The 15,979-nt window shown below is 35.5% G+C and overlaps 1 protein-coding gene across 1 annotated transcript in view; it reads left to right on the top strand.

Annotated features, from left to right (window-relative positions):
- The window catches only part of TWIST1 (twist family bHLH transcription factor 1), a 97,714-nt gene that overhangs the window by 53,038 nt on the left and 28,697 nt on the right, over nt 1–15,979 (top strand). The window contains exon 4 of the mRNA XM_011944206.1: nt 9,927–10,041. The gene's annotated coding sequence lies outside the window, so the exon portion shown is untranslated. The remainder of the gene's footprint in view (nt 1–9,926; nt 10,042–15,979) is intronic.

The raw sequence follows: 15,979 nt of genomic DNA, 5'->3' as shown, positions 1-15,979 counted from the left end.
ATATGAATTGTTTTATAGCAATACAAAATATGCTCTGTATAAAATTCTTTTGCTATGACCGTCAAATTTAGAGTTGGTATATTATAAAAATATTTTTAAAGATCTGTGTAAGTAAATTGCTTTGTTTTGGGCTTGTAAAAGAATGAATTTCATGACTGTATTAACTACTTGGTTAGTTGAAGAATTCCAACAATTCCTCATCTTACTTTTAAAAACTGTGGTTTGTACTTAGACATGCTTATCATTAAAAACAAAATTCCTGTTTTACTATTTTCTCCTACTGTGGAGAACACAATGTGAAGGAGATAGAAAACTCTAGAATTATCTTTTCAAAATGACAGAATTTATTGTTTAAAAAAGTGTTATTTTTTAAAACACTTCATTGGGTGGATACTGTTTAAATGCTGATTCATTGCCTACTATCAATTGCTGACATTACTTTTTTTGGTCATTTAAAAATTTGTTTTAATTAATAAACCAAAATATTAAACAGTTTTATCTCTGTATAGTCAGTCTGGAAGGCAGTTTTGTTTAGTTTTTATGTTGTATCATGGATTTCCAGTATGTTGGGCGAGTTCTCTAAAATGCCATTACCCAGAATGATTTTAAATAATATTCAATTTAAAATTGAATATTATTTTGATGAAAACATTCAGAATAAATGACAGCAAGGTCTTCAAACATACACTTTTCTTATATATTCTTATAACAACATCTTTAAATACCATTTTAAAATAAAGGCAATATGAAAAGTAATTCTTAAAAATATAAAATAAAGAGTTTGAACGATATCATGTTAGAGTTTCAGATGGTGAATCCTGTTTTCTTTGAGCCACTGCTGCTCCAGAAGCCTATAAATATTATTGGTTATACAAGTGGAGTATCCCTAATCCAAAACTCCAAAATTCGAAGTACTCAAAAATTTGAAGCTTCTTGAGAACCAACCTGATGCTCAAAGGAAACTGACATTGGAGCATCACAATTTCCAGATACTTGGATTAAGGGTGTTCAACCGGTAAGTATAATACAAATATTTCAAAATTTGAAAAACGACATTGAAATCTGAAACACTTCTGGTCCCAAGCATTTCAGATAAGGAATTCTCAACCTTTATGTAAAACAGAGTTAATTATGAATTCACATACTTTTTTCATATTTATTAGGGATAGTAGATGTTTTCTACAGGCATGTCAATTCATGTGCTACTTATATCACCCTAAAGAATCTCTATCATATTCCTTAATATTTTATCTACATAGATCTCTTCTCCATTTTAGGATTAATTAGATTTTAGTTATATGTTTCACATATTTACCCAAACAAGAAATGCTCCCTGAGGAAAAATATTGCCGTAATCTTCTTCCTAGAAAGCAGAGAAGTTTCCAGTCAAAGATATGAAACTAGAAATTAGAAACAACAAATCTAGACCAATAATAACTGTATTCACATAGCATTCATCATTTGCCTGTCACTGTGTTAACTGGTTTATATACATTTATTTGTTTAATCTTAAAGTCAATTCTGTGAGATAGAAAATTGAGAAAATGGATGCCCACACAGGTTATGAAACTGGCTTAAGGTTATGTGGCCAATAAATGAAACATCTTAGCCTGGAACCCAACTCTGGCTTCAGAGCCCACACTGTTAATCACTATTCTATATGATTAACAGAGTCTGAAGTCAGCTGCATCTAGAAACCACCCAGTGCCTTGATTATTTTATCAGGGAAGTTGAACCTATCACAAGCACAATTATTTTTTCATTCAGTAAGTATATTAGCATTATATTCTGGCTGGTAAATAGGATCCCTGTATTAAAATTTCAGAACACACACAGTTCCCACGCTGAAGAGCAAGTATTCATCATGGAGAAGACATTTGAAAGTAGCCCGTTTCACTATCTATTTAATAGTGGAATTACGTGGGATGGTTACAAATACATAAGTGGCAGTCACATTAGGGACCGGTAGAAGTCATGTGGTTGGTAGAAAGCCAACGTGCTTGGTAGAATGAGGTGGTAGAAAGATTATGGCCTGTGGTACAAGTCACAGCTCTTCTTCACTTACATTGCAAGCTTGTGCAAGGTCCTCCCAATAACCTTTAGTTTTCCCATGTGTAACATGCTCTCGTAAGTGTATTTGGGAGAGTTTTCATGAGGATTAGTGACACTAGTTTGAAAGTATCCAGTCCAGTCTCTAACATGCAATAAATTTTGGCTATTATTACTGTGTATACTGTGAGTAATAGGTACAACTTACAGACTAAAGAGAGCTTTCTTCTGCTCTGTATGGGAGTTCTAACATCAAGAGAAGGCATGCATTATATAAGATAAAGAGATACAAATGCAAATGCCGGTCTACTTGTAAACAGTGAAGATACATATCTTAAACGCATTTTCTCAGTATGGAAGGGTGTGTTGAAATTGTGTACGTAAAAAATGACAGCATTCATTTTATCATTCATTCCATATGCGGTTATCCAGAGCCCCTTCTATTCTAGGTGGTAAAGACAGACTCAATCTATCCATTGGTGAGAATGTAAATTAGTACAACCACTATGGAGAACAGTTTGGTGGTCCCTCAAAAAACTAAAAATAGAGCTACCATACGATCCAGCAAACCCACTGCTGGGTACATATCTAAAAGAAAGAAAATCAGTATATTGAAGAGGTATCTTCACTCCTGGTTGTTGCAGCACTGTTCACAATAGCCAAGACTTGAAAGCAACCTAAATGTCCATCAGTAGATGAATGGATATGGAAAAATGTGGTACTTATACACAATGGAGTACTATTCAGCCTTAAAAAAGAAAAGGATCCTGTAATTTGCAACAACATGGATGGAACTGGAGATCATTATGTTTAGTGTAAAAATCCAGGCACAAAAAGAAAAACATCATATTCTCTCACTTATTTGTGGAATCTACTATTCAAATAGTTGAACTCATGGAGATAGAGAATAGAAGGATGGTTACCAGCAGTTGAAAAGGGCAGTGGAGGAGTCAGAGGGAGGTGGGGATGGTTAATGAGTACACAAAACAATAGAAAGAATGAATAATACCTGTTATTTGATAGCATAACAGGAGGACTATAGTCAATAATAATTTATTTGTATATTTTAAAATAACTAAAAGGGTATAATTGGGTTGTTTGTAATACAAAGTATAAATGTTTGAGGGGATGGATACCCCATTATCCATGATGTGACTATTACTCATTGCATACCTGTAGCAAAATATCTCATGTACCCCGTAAATATATACACCTATTGTGTACCTACAAAAATTAAAAAACAAAATACGGTCCATGAATGGACTGCCCACCTAAATTACTGATCTTTGATTAGAAGGAACTTGCTCTAGATGTAAACCAAATATGTTACTAAGGACACAGCTGAATTCAGTAACAACTTTCTTGATGAAGAACGCTGTTTGTTGATTTACACTCTAGTGCAAGCTTCTAGTAGTGGATCAGCACTTAGATTGGGATACCAATTAGCCAGTTTCTACTACACCAAATGTATAATTTAGATAGATCTATATTGTTAAGCAGGTGTATTGTGCACTGGTTACCGACTTGTCTCAGTTCAGTGAGAAAGAACACCCTCATACACAAGTTACGTGAAGCAGATTTATTACTTATAGATAGGCAGCAAGGGATGACAGACTCCCAGGATTCATTGTGATGCAGTTGCCCAAGGCTCAGGAAAGCTGCCTGGGTTACATGGAATCTCTACTGCATATGCCGCATTTGCCCTACAGCTGAGGGACCTCAAAAAGCAGCCTGCCCTTAATTTTATATCTCAGGGGGTCACATGATTTCCTGGACTAAAGCATTTGAGGGACAAGTATTCATCATGTAGAAGACATTTGAAAGTAGCCTGTTTCACTATTTAATAGTGGAATTAAGTGGGATGGTTACAAATAACATATGTGGCAGTCACATTAGGGATCAGTGGAAGTCGTGTGCTTGGTAGAAAGCCATGTTTCTGCTGGGCAGGGCAGGGGAGACTGCAACAGAGCCTGGGCTATTCCACCCAGTCCCTCCCTATCACAGAGTGTTGCATTCCCAGCACATTCTACAGAACTTTAAAAGAAAAGTGCAGGGGGTGGAGAATTGAATCAATCCAAGGCCACCCAGAGAACTATCCTGCATATGTGTGTGAGTGATGATTGTTTGGATTTTAAATATCTTTAAGGAGTTATCAATATTAAAATGTGAGTTACTTAGGCCGGGTGCGGTGGCTCACACCTGTAATCCCAGCACTTCGGGAGGCCGAGGCGGGCAGATTGCTTGAAGTAAGGAGTTTGAGACCAGTCTGGCCAACATGACGAAGCCCTGTTTCTACTAAAAACAAATTAGCCGGGTGTGGAGGCATGTTCCCGTAGTCCCAGCTACTCAGGAGGCTGAGACACGAGAATCGCTTGGACTGGGAGGCAGAAGTTGCAGTGAGCTGAGATCAAGCCACTGCACTCCAGCCTGGGCAACAGAGCAAGACTCTGTCTCAAAAAAACAAAAAACAAAACACAAAAACAAAAAAGTAAGTTACTTAAAAAAATTGCAAGAAATGAGGTTCTATAATGTTCTTTGAAAACACTTGTATGAATGTATTAATACATTGGGAATGAACAAATGATAATATAGGTTAATTGTAATCATCTACATGGCAAGTTTTGAGAATCAGATTTTATTGTCATTTTAAGATGTAAAAATTATATTTTATATACTCATGTAACCCAAATGAGTTTACTCAGTTAACTCATTATATCTAAAGAAATGAGAGTTTTGACAGTAAAAGGGACTACAAAAGCATAACAGACTTGAAATGAGGAGTTCTGCATTCTAGACTTTGCTGTATAGCTAACCAACTGTGCATCATTGGATAAGGAGTGAGCATTATTAGGAAAGTGACTAGATTAAGGGTGTCAAATTAGTCTTCTTGCATCAGTCCAACACAACTATTGGGAGAAAGATTCTGAAGCAGAATTTAGGCCCTTTGGTCAAGAATATCATCAACAAAAACAAATTTCTACTAAGGTTGAAAGATAAGAAGATAGCACATAAGAAGTAAATATTTGCTCTATTTCAACTGTCTTATTTACCAAGTTCTTTATGTCTCTGAAATAAGTGTTCCTTTAGAAGTTGTAGACATAACTATCATAAAGTATACAAAAAGAAGAGTGTGCAATAGGGTATGGATAATTAAACAGCAAAAACAAGAAAAGTGAGATGTTTAGAAAGTGACTTCATTTGTTTGAAGAGAACTTTCAAAACATAATTATGTCCATGTTTATTGTTAGCACAAAGCACATTACAAATGTAAATGTCTTTTGGATTACTCACCATTTTGTATTATCCACACCCTGTTTCTTTTTTTAATGTGGGGAATCAAGAGTTTTCTGGATGGCACATTGTACCATTATTGTGATCTATTCACAAAGAAATAGACTCACATGGTAATACTGAGATATAGTACTGTACACATCATTAACAAGGGTGATGCAATACATTTAAAGAGGGAAATGTGACCCCTACTATACAGGATAAAGCAAATGTGGTTGCAGATGGAATTAATGAAATAGGATTTAAGCTGTGTTTGCAGATGTTTGGCATTCCTCTTTAAAACATCTCATGTGGAAAAACCAGTCTATTTTGATTAATCTAGCTTTGACATATGCAGTGAATTCTAATCTAGATTACAGAGCATTTACTTTAGTCAAAGATATTCTGAACATTTAGAATGAAAGGGATCTCTTGATCTATCTGGGATAATTTAAGGTATCATTTTTCTTTGTATTTATAAATGCTGATGATTCAAAAATCAGGAAGGTAAGATTCTAGTGCTAGCTCTGCCATTATGTGGGAAAATCATTTTCTTACTCAAGATTTTGGTTTCTTCTTCTGTAAAATAAGCTGGTTCAAACAGATGCTCTCTGATACTCACGGTATCTTATGTTTTAATCACAGAACACCAAGGGTTCCCTGGCTTTTGATTTACAGGTAGGAATCTTGAGAACCACATGAAGGCGAAAAGCTAGACCTGAGTGTCAATAATCTTTTACAAAACACCTGGCAATTGTTCCAGAAATCCCAGAGTCATCCTGTATATTCCTTCCTCAAATGAAATTCATTTTCTTCTTAACATGTGTTGAGTTCACTCCATACCATGCTTCAGCTCTATTGCTGGGGTTTAATGAAATCTTGCATGAAACAAAAGATCACTTATTTCCTTTCCTTCAGGGCTCCCCTGCACTTTTCCACCCTCCACAATCAGTTCTTTCTTATTCATTTTTATCTCAGTTCTTCATAATATATGTCTGCTTTCCTTTTCTCCCTGAAACAATGCAAAACTAAAAGATTCATCCTTACCCATTCCTGCTCTCTGAACATTGGGATTTTAAAGTAACTATGACAGAATTTTAAGGACTCAAAAGGCAGCTATTTCATGAATGACATAGTTCATTGATTTTCAGCCTTTCTTCTTTTCTAAAATGCCCCAGTGGGGATCCAACTCCCTTTGTGGCCTCTCTTGGATAGCTAGACTCTCTCTTGAAAACTAGGGATTCTCAAACTCTGGTTTCAGTACCCCTTACATTCTTAGAAATGACTGAGCACACCAAAGATATTTTGCTTATCTGGATTGTATGTATTGATATTTACTTTATTATAAATAAAAACTTGAAAAATATTTTTCTAAAATAATATATTTTCTAACTAAGAAATATGAGAAAAGTGACATTGTGTTACAGTTTTTCAAATCTCTTGATTTCTGATTCTGCTTCAGCATTTAATCTTTTGCAACAGCTGTTTTGATTGTTGTATGTAGCAAAATTTTGGCCTCACTGAAAAACGCTGTGGGACAAAGGAGTATTTTGCTAGCCTTTTTTAGTAATCGTAAATATTCTTCTTTGATACTACATTAAAACTCAACAATAGTAGTTACTTAAAGATGAGTTTTGATGTGGAATTTGAAACCATATCAGTGCATTTTTTCCTGCTCTCTTACATGAAAATCTATTCGTCTATATCATATGTTGAATGGAACATTTAACCATGTATAACTTTGTAACAATATGCATTTATATTTGAAAATTATTGGTTTATTCAGTTACGTAGAACTTCCAAATCTTGACACATTTTATATAATATCATAATTCCAAAATCATTAATATCACCAATATCTTCCAAAAAGTCTTAAGCATTGGGATGCTTTCGAGCTCAGGGCAGTCAATGTAAGTTTTCCAAAAATGGAAATTTTTGTTAAAAGATTAAATTTTATCATTAGCAATAAACATTTTCAGTTATTGCTTTGGAGTAACAAGCTTATTTTGGTCATTTTCAAGAAAATGTCTGCCAAATACCAATGTCTGAATAATCATAGTTTGGCAGTCATTCTTTCATGTAAAAAATAACACTCGCTCACCTTCCCTGTCTCTTCTTGAACCCCACATACTCATCAGCCAGAAAGAGTGTTTTCCACACTTGTTATCTTAAACAAAGATTGGCACAACACACAGGCTCAATAAGTTTTTGAATAAACACTGACTGGATCTCATTTCTTCAGCATGAGCCAGTCAGTTATCCTTTTGCTGGGTGCTAAAGTATCGATTTCATCAAGTCAATTACCCTTCTATGTTAATATACCTAAATGGATAAAGGAGTTTCTGAAGTATACATATTCATATACACACATTTACATATATTGCAAGCACCTGTATCCATTTAGGTATATTAAACGTTGGCTCTTTCAGGCATACATATATTGTGCTTTTATACAACATTTATTTAAAGGGGGAAAATTATTTTAAAAAAAGATTTTTTTTTCAACAAGAGCCTCTGTTTGCTAAAGTTCTAAATATGTTCAGCATTACAGAAAAGTGTGCCTCCTATAATTTAAGTCTCACAATTCCTATAAACTCTTAGGGTCTGTGTCATTTTTTTAAATCAGGAAAAAAATAGTAAAAAGAAATGATCACTTGAATAATGAGAAGCAACCTAAAGTAGTCTATTGCTTCCAAGTTGAGATAATTGATAAATAAAATAATTTGAGCCAATTTGTATTAGTTCTTCTTTTTAAATTTACAGAAAACTATTTTGACTTAGTTTCAAAAAATGCAAATATTCTACTATTATTTTTTCTTGGCATTATTCTAGATAACACCTATACAGGTAGTGCAAAACACAGAACAAGCACTCAGCTGGAGAATTTGATCAGTGCAGACAAGCAAATCATTTATTTTGTTTTGTTTAGTTTTATTTTTTCCTAAACAGAAGATTTGGACGCCCAATTTGGAAAATTGTCTCCACTCTCTTTAGTTCATTCCAGTGTATGTACAAAGCACACATGTCTAATAGCAGTTATTGTTTTGGGATAAAAGAGTATAGAGTGATGGTGGTGGTGGTGGTGGTAGAGAGGATGTGTATATGTGTTTGTGAAGTTTGTCTCAAAGCCAACATAAAGCAGCATTTGCCTGGAAGGTTTGTAGATACATCCTAGAGTATCATTACATGCATCCAGAAAGTGGGGCTGGGATAAAGATTGCCAGCCTCAGTAAAACTTAAAAAACATTTTCTAGGTTAAGAATGTGCCTTTTAGCTCTTAGGTAAATGATACTTTTGACTCTATCTATCTTATCTTTCTTAGAAAATGTAGTTTTAGTGGTGGCAGCAGGATAGTTCTTAACCTACCTGTGTTTTTCTGAGTTTACTTTCACCTACTGGAACTGAGTTGAATATGGGAAAATACAAACTGTTTATGCAAATAAATGAATCATCAACTGGACTTAGTACTGATAAGTCAGTTTGGAAGAAGCATTCAAACTTATTTCCATTTATTCATCACAGGTGTTTTTTTAAAAAAGGCTCAATGCTAACATCATATTAACCCTTGTTATAAAACAAGGAACCCATAGCTACAAAGAGGCAGAAAATAGATTAAGGCTTGGAGCTTACTTGGATATTTTATCATATTTATTTTATTTTTAAAAGTGTAAATTGACAAATTATAGCTATATGTATTTATGGGGTACAAAATGATGTCAAGATTTATGAACACAACATAGAATTATATCAAACTAATTAACATATTCATCATCTCACCTGGACTTTTATTTGTTATGTAACCTCAATCCAGTTGCTTGAATCTTTTGAGCTTCAGGTTCTCCATTTGTAAAACAGGAGCAGTAATATCTTGTGAAGATCAAAGGCGATATCATATGTTTACGTAAGTAAAATGACCCATGACATAGCATAAACACTTGGTAAATACTCATTATTTCCCCTTATATTTTTCAAGATAATAATCCTAGTAAAAATAGTCCTAATTAAATTGATTGACCATTTTTAATTGGAATTTCAGGATAACAACGGGGCTAAAATACTAGGAAGTATTCCCAATATCTAGGAATTTAGATGTTAGAAAATAACAGTATAATTTCTGAGTCTATAAGAAATTTACTTCTTTAATAGGAAAGCAACACCATTCAGCACTTTGGTTACTTTCTGATGTACTAGAATTAGTCTCCTAATTAAGTCGCAGTTACTGCTATTACACATCATTATGTTTAAATGGAGTATCTGGAAGATGTCTCAATTAGACAGTCTTCCCAATTAAGTGTGTCCTGTAGGTTAATATAAATCACTTCCTTTCCCTTGGATAGTGCTGTTTGGAAAAAATCCAAAGGCCTACTCATTAAAAGGTCAAAATTATGCTTCTGGGTTAACACTCCATTAAGTCAAACTGGGAAACTTTGCCATGACTGCTGTGTTTTTTGTCAGTCTGGCTGCAAATTGATCAAGACATTACATTCTGAATTACAGTATGATGTACACTTTGAGGCAGAATAATGCACAGTGAGACCAATAAAACTCTTCAAAAGAACCAAAATCTGGCACTTGTCAGAATAATTCACAAGTTTATTGTTATGCAGGTGTGACACCATTCATAAAATAATTTGTAATTAAGAAAACTCAGACAAGATGGTGAACAAGAACAAATGTTGAGATGACTTCCAGAGGCAAGAAAAAACACTTCACAGAAGAGTGGTAAGTTTAAAAGAGTAACATTATCTGCTGTATGAAGCATTTTGCACTATGACCATAAACATCAAGACACTGGAAAATCTTTTCTTGTCCATGAAGTACAAGATTGTGAACATTTCTTAACTACTACTACTGTGACAAATGTCTGCAGATAGTTAAGTTACTGGAAATCTGGAACTGGGTGTAAAATGTATACAATACTAATATCTAGGCTAAAAATTTTGGGGAAGGCCAGTGTTTCACCTGACTTGGACTACCTGGAGCATGTTGCCTTATTCTACTTATTGTCTGGGAAGGAGTCACAGAAGGCAAGTGTATCTTGCTCTTTCTAACTTAAGCTACACACAGCCTCCCATTTCTTTGGCTAAAAGAATTGAAAATTTTCAGAGACAAAGATTGATGAGAAAGGTTTTAGAAGGTGAATCTTTGTATTTCTTTTTTTCCTGGAAATGACTGAGTTTTTTCAGGGCAAACACACAAGAAAATATAAAGGAAGAACTTTTCCCAAGAACATTATTAATGTAATCTTGTCAAATATTCTAGAAAATCATGGGATATTTTTATATTTTAAATATCAGTACATAGCCAGGAATGAAAAATATTACCAACAATTTTTTTAGATAGCCATTCATTTATTATGGACTCATAACATTATGTTTTACTTTTTTTTTTTTTTTTTTTTTTTTTTTTTTTTTGAGACAGGGTCTCACTTTGTCACCCAGGCTGGAGTAGAGTGGCATGATCACAGCCCACCACAACCTCGACCTCCTGTGTTCAAGCAATCCTTCTGCCTCAGCCCTGCAAGTAACTGGGCCCACAGGTGTGTGCCACCATGTCCTGCTAATTTTTGTACTTTTTGTAGAGACAGGATTTCACCACATTGGCCAAGCTAGTCTCAAACTCATGGGCTCAAAGTAATCTGCCCACTTTAGCTTCCCAAAGTGCTATGATTACAGGCATGAGCCACTGTGCCAGGCCTAAAAGGAATGCACTAACATTACATGTGGCAACAGTATTTTTAATCTCTTCCTTATTTACCTCTCTGGAGCTCAGTCTTATTCCTTGACTTCATTTGTATGCATCCTTAATATGCTTGTGATAATACTTTATATAATCTGTAATTTTCTTTTCTCCAAAAGTGGATGTCATTTTCAGAGTTAAGAAATGTGAGAAAATCTTTCTTTCTTCATTGGGCAAATCTAACCTTTTCTAATTCACTAGGTGATGATGATCTTTTACTGGCATGTGGTTTTTTTTTTTTGGTGGGTTCAGGGTACACATATACACATAGCTGATTAGGAGACCCTAAATAAATAATAACATTTCAAGACTTGTCAATCAAACTGAACCAGTTTATTGGTGAATTGGAGATTCCAACAACTAAATAAGGCTGAAAGTTGGTACTCAGTGTGAAGCATTATAGTGGGTGGCTTCATTAGGAGCTTCAAATATGTAAAAATTGATACAAAACCTAAGTCCTCATCATCTAACTTAGAATGGCATTCTAAAAATTGTGCCCAATGGCACCATCCATAGAGCCTAACATGGTGGCAGGAATCAAATTGGAGCACTGTCATGGACAAGATGTGCCATTTAGACCTCACTTCATAGGAGGACATGTTCCCCTGTCTATCAGCAGGCAGCCTCCACCTGTCAGCCCCTTCAGGGTTTGCCTCAGCTACAGTGTACTGTCTGGCCAAGGATCACTATTTCCCAGGGCAGCCCACCTCCAGTGACTAGTCAAGATGGCACTAGAAAAGCCTGGTCATTTCAGCTGCATGCTGCATAACTCTAGCATAATTCTAATTCCAGATCTTGCTGTGAGGATGACAGAGGTTTTATAGGGCTTGAATCCAGACTTCCTCTTTGACCCTTTCTGCTTCTTCCCTTTCCCTTCCATAGGCGTTAATCTCTAAAAACTTCACCTCAGCCTCTGCTTTCAGAAAAGCTAATTGGCAGCAAGCACAATATAAATTTGTTTAATTTCTGGGCTTCCATATCTCTGCTTGCTCCTTTTCTTTGATTGTTTTGTGTATAATGGCTTTCATTAGATACTACCTTAAGTGCCTGACAATATTTGTCCTCTTTAATTCAAGCTCATTCAACCCATGACCCGTGGGCTGCATACAGCCCAGAATGGCTTTGAATGTGGCCCAACACATTTCATAAAACATTATGAGATTTTAGCATTTTTTTTTTAGTTCATGAGCTGTTGTTAGTGTTAGTATATTTTATGTGTGGCCCAAGACAATTATTCCAATGTGGCCTAGGAAAGTCAAAATATTGGATACCTCTGCTTTAAATCATGTAACAAATCCTGTGTTCTATGGCTAGACATTTTTTGGTTCTACAGTGCTATTCTGACTATTACTGTGTAGTTGTCTAAGTCTTTTCTTAGGCCTGGAAGTACTCGTTTTATGAATCTGAGTGCTCCAATGTTAGGTGCATATATATTTAGGATAGTTAAGCTTTCTTCTTGAATTAAACCCTTTATCATTAAGTAATGCCCTTCCTTGTCCCTGTTTTTTTACTGTTGTTGGTTCAAAGTCTGTTTTATCTGATACAATAGTGACCTGTGCTCTTTTTTGTTTTCTGTCAGTGTGATAGATTTTTCTACAACACTTCACTTTGAGCCTGTGGGTGTCATTACCTGTGACATGAGTCTCTTGAACACAGCAGATGGATGAGTCTTGTTTTTTTATTCAACTTGCAATTCTGTGCCTTTTAACTGGGGCATTTAGATAATTTGCATTCAAGGTTAATATTGATATGCGAGGTTTTGATCCTATCTTGAAGTTGTTAGCTGGTTGCTTTGTAGTTTCTATTTTGTGGTTGCTTTATAAGGTCTGTGTGCTATATATCTCAGTGTGTTTTTGTGGCAGTATGTATCATTCTTTTGTTTCCAAGTTTAGAACTACCTTAAGGATCTCTGCTAAGGGTGGTCTAGTAGTAACAAATTCCCTTAGTGCTTGCCTTTCTGGGAAAAAAATTAATTATTTCTCCACTGTTTATCAGCTTAGTTGGTGGGATATGAAGATCTTGATTGGATTTTTTTTTTCTTTAAAATGCTGAAAATAGGTCCCTAATCTCTCCTTACTTATAAGGTTTCTACTTGGAAGTACACTGTTAACTTGATGGGGTTCCCTTTGTAAGTGATATGACCTTTTTCTTTAAATGCCTTTGATTTTTTCTTTAGTGTTGCCCATGGAGAGTCTGGTAACGATATGCCTTGGTGATGTTTATTTTGTATAGGGTCTTGCAGGTGTTCCCTGGATTTCTTGTATCTGCATGTATCTCTCTCAAGCAAGTTTAGGGAAATTTTCTTGAATTATTCTGACAAATGTGTTTTCCAGGTCATTTGCTCTTTTTGCTCTCCTAGGAATGCCAATAAATTATAGGTCTGGTAGTTTACATAAGTCCATATTTGTCAAAAACTTTATTCCTTCTTTAAAATTATTTTTTGTTACTTTTATCTGACAGGGTTAATTTGAAAGACTTGTTCTTCAAGTTCTGAAATTACTTCTCTGCTTTGTCCAGTCTATTGCTATAACATTCCATTCTATTTTGAAATTCCTTAAGTGAGTTTTTCAATTCCAGAAGCTCTGATTGATTTTTTTTTAAGATGTTTATCTCTTTCTTCATTTCCTGGATTGCTTTATATTATTTGTTGTTGTTGTTGATGATGATTTTCAATCTTGTCTAGGATCTCATTCAGCTTCTTTGCAATCCATGCTTTGAATTCTTTCATTTATCAATTTCCATTTTGGTTAGGAACCATTGTTGGAGAGCTGCTGTGATCCTCTGGTAGTATCAGTACACTCAGATTTCTCATGATGCCAGAATTTTTATGATGGTTTCTTCTCATCTGAAGAAGATGGAACTTTTAATTTTTGTAATTATTTTCATGTGGGTAGGATTTCTCTTCTTTCTTTTTTCCCTATATTATTGTATTTTTTTTCTCCTTCCCTTCCTCCCATTACCCCAGGGGTTGTGACTGTAGAGGATGTTGGATAGGCCTTTGGCCTTTGCTTCTATAGACCTATGCCCGTCTCTCCACAGATGTATGCTGAGATGTGCAGTTCAAGGGATCTGCCAGTAGATGGCGCTAATGGGTAAAAGCCGGCTGCAGCCAATGTGGTTTGGTATATGGTTATTTATTTATTTATTTATACTTTTTTTGTTATAGTTTAAGTTCTAGGGTACATGTGCACAACGTGCAGGTTTGTTACATAAGTACACATGTGCTGGGTTGGTTTGCTGCACCCATTAACTTGTCATTTACATTAGATATTTCTCCTAATGCTATACTTCCCCCACCCCCACACCCCACGACAGGCCCCGGTGTGTGATGTTCCCCGACCTGTGTCCAAATGTTCTAATTATTCAATTTCCACCTATGAGTGAGAACATGCGGTGTTTGGTTTTCTGTCCTTGCGATAGTTTGCTCGCAATGATGGCTTCCAGCTTCATCCATGTCCCTACAAAGGACACAAACTCAATTTTTATGGCTGCATAGTATTCAGTGGTTTATATGTGCCACATTTCTTAACCTAGTCTATCATTGATGGACATTTGGGTTGGTTCCAAGTTTTTGCTATTGTGAATAGTGCCACGATAAACATACGTGTGCATGTATCTTTATAGTAGCATGATTTATAATCCTTATATTTACTGGTATATACCCAGTAATGGGATTGCTGGGTCAAATGTTATTTCTAGTTCTAGATCCTTGAGGAATCGCCACACTGTCTTCCACAATGGTTGAACTAGTTTACCTTCCCACCAACAGTGTAAAAGTGTTCCTAATTCTCCACATCCTCTCCAGCACCTGTTGTTTCCTGACTTTTTAATGATCGCCATTCTAACTGGTGAGAGATGGTATTTCATTGTGGTTTTGATTTGTATTTCTCTGATAACCAGTGATGATGAGCATTTATTCCTGTGTCTGTTGGCTGCATAAATGTCTTCTTTTGAAAGGTGTTCATAGCCTTTGCCCACTTTTTGATGGGGTTGTTTGTTTTTTTCTTGTAAATTTGTTTAAGTTCTTTGTAGATTCTTGATATTAGCTCTTTGTCAGATGGGTAGATGGCAAAAATTTTCTCCCATTCTGTAGGCTGCCTGTTCACTCTGATAATAGTTTCTTTTGCTGTGCAGAAGCTCTTTAATTTAATTAGATCCCATCTGTGTATGTTGGTTGTTTTTGTTGCCATTGCTTTTGGTGTTTTAGTCGCCATTGCTTTTGGTGTTTTAGTCATGAAGCCCTTGCCCATGCCTATGGCCTGAATGGTATTGCCTAGGTTTTCTTCTAGGGATTTTATGGTGATCGGTCTAACATTTATGTCTTTCATCCATCTGGAATTAATTTTTTTATCAGGTAAAGGAAGGGATCCAATTTCAGCTTTCTACATATGGCTAGCCAGTTTTCCCAGCATCATTTCTTAAATAGGGAATCCTTTCCCCATTTCTTGTTTTTGTCAGGTTTGTCAAAGATCAGGTGGTTGTAGATGTGTGGTGTTATTTCTGAGGCCTCTGTTCTGTTCCATTGCTCTATATATCTGCTTTGGTTCCAGTATCATGCTGTTTTGGTTACTGTAGCCTTGTAGTATAGTTTGAAGTCAGGTAGCAGGATGCCTCCAGCTTTGTTCTTTTTGCTTAGGATTGTCTTGGCTCTGCAGGCTCTGTTTTGGTTCCATGTGAACTTTAAAGTAGTTTTTTCCAAATCTGTGAAGAAAGTCATTGGTAGCTTGATGGGGATGGCATTGAATCTGTAAATTACCTTGGGCAGCATGGGCATTTTCACGAGACTGATTCTTCCTATCCATGAGCATGGAATGTTCTTCCATTTGTTTGTGTCCTCTTTTATTTTGTTGAGCAGTGGTTTATTTATTTCTACTTTCATTTTATTATTTATCCAGTAGTCATTCAGGAGCAGGTTGTTCAG

The sequence above is a fragment of the Colobus angolensis genome, unplaced genomic scaffold (assembly GCF_000951035.1).
Source record: "Colobus angolensis palliatus isolate OR3802 unplaced genomic scaffold, Cang.pa_1.0 Scaffold229, whole genome shotgun sequence".
NCBI lineage: Eukaryota > Metazoa > Chordata > Mammalia > Primates > Cercopithecidae > Colobus > Colobus angolensis.
Note: the sequence above shows the minus strand (reverse complement) of the source record. Positions and strands in the feature narration are given on the sequence as shown.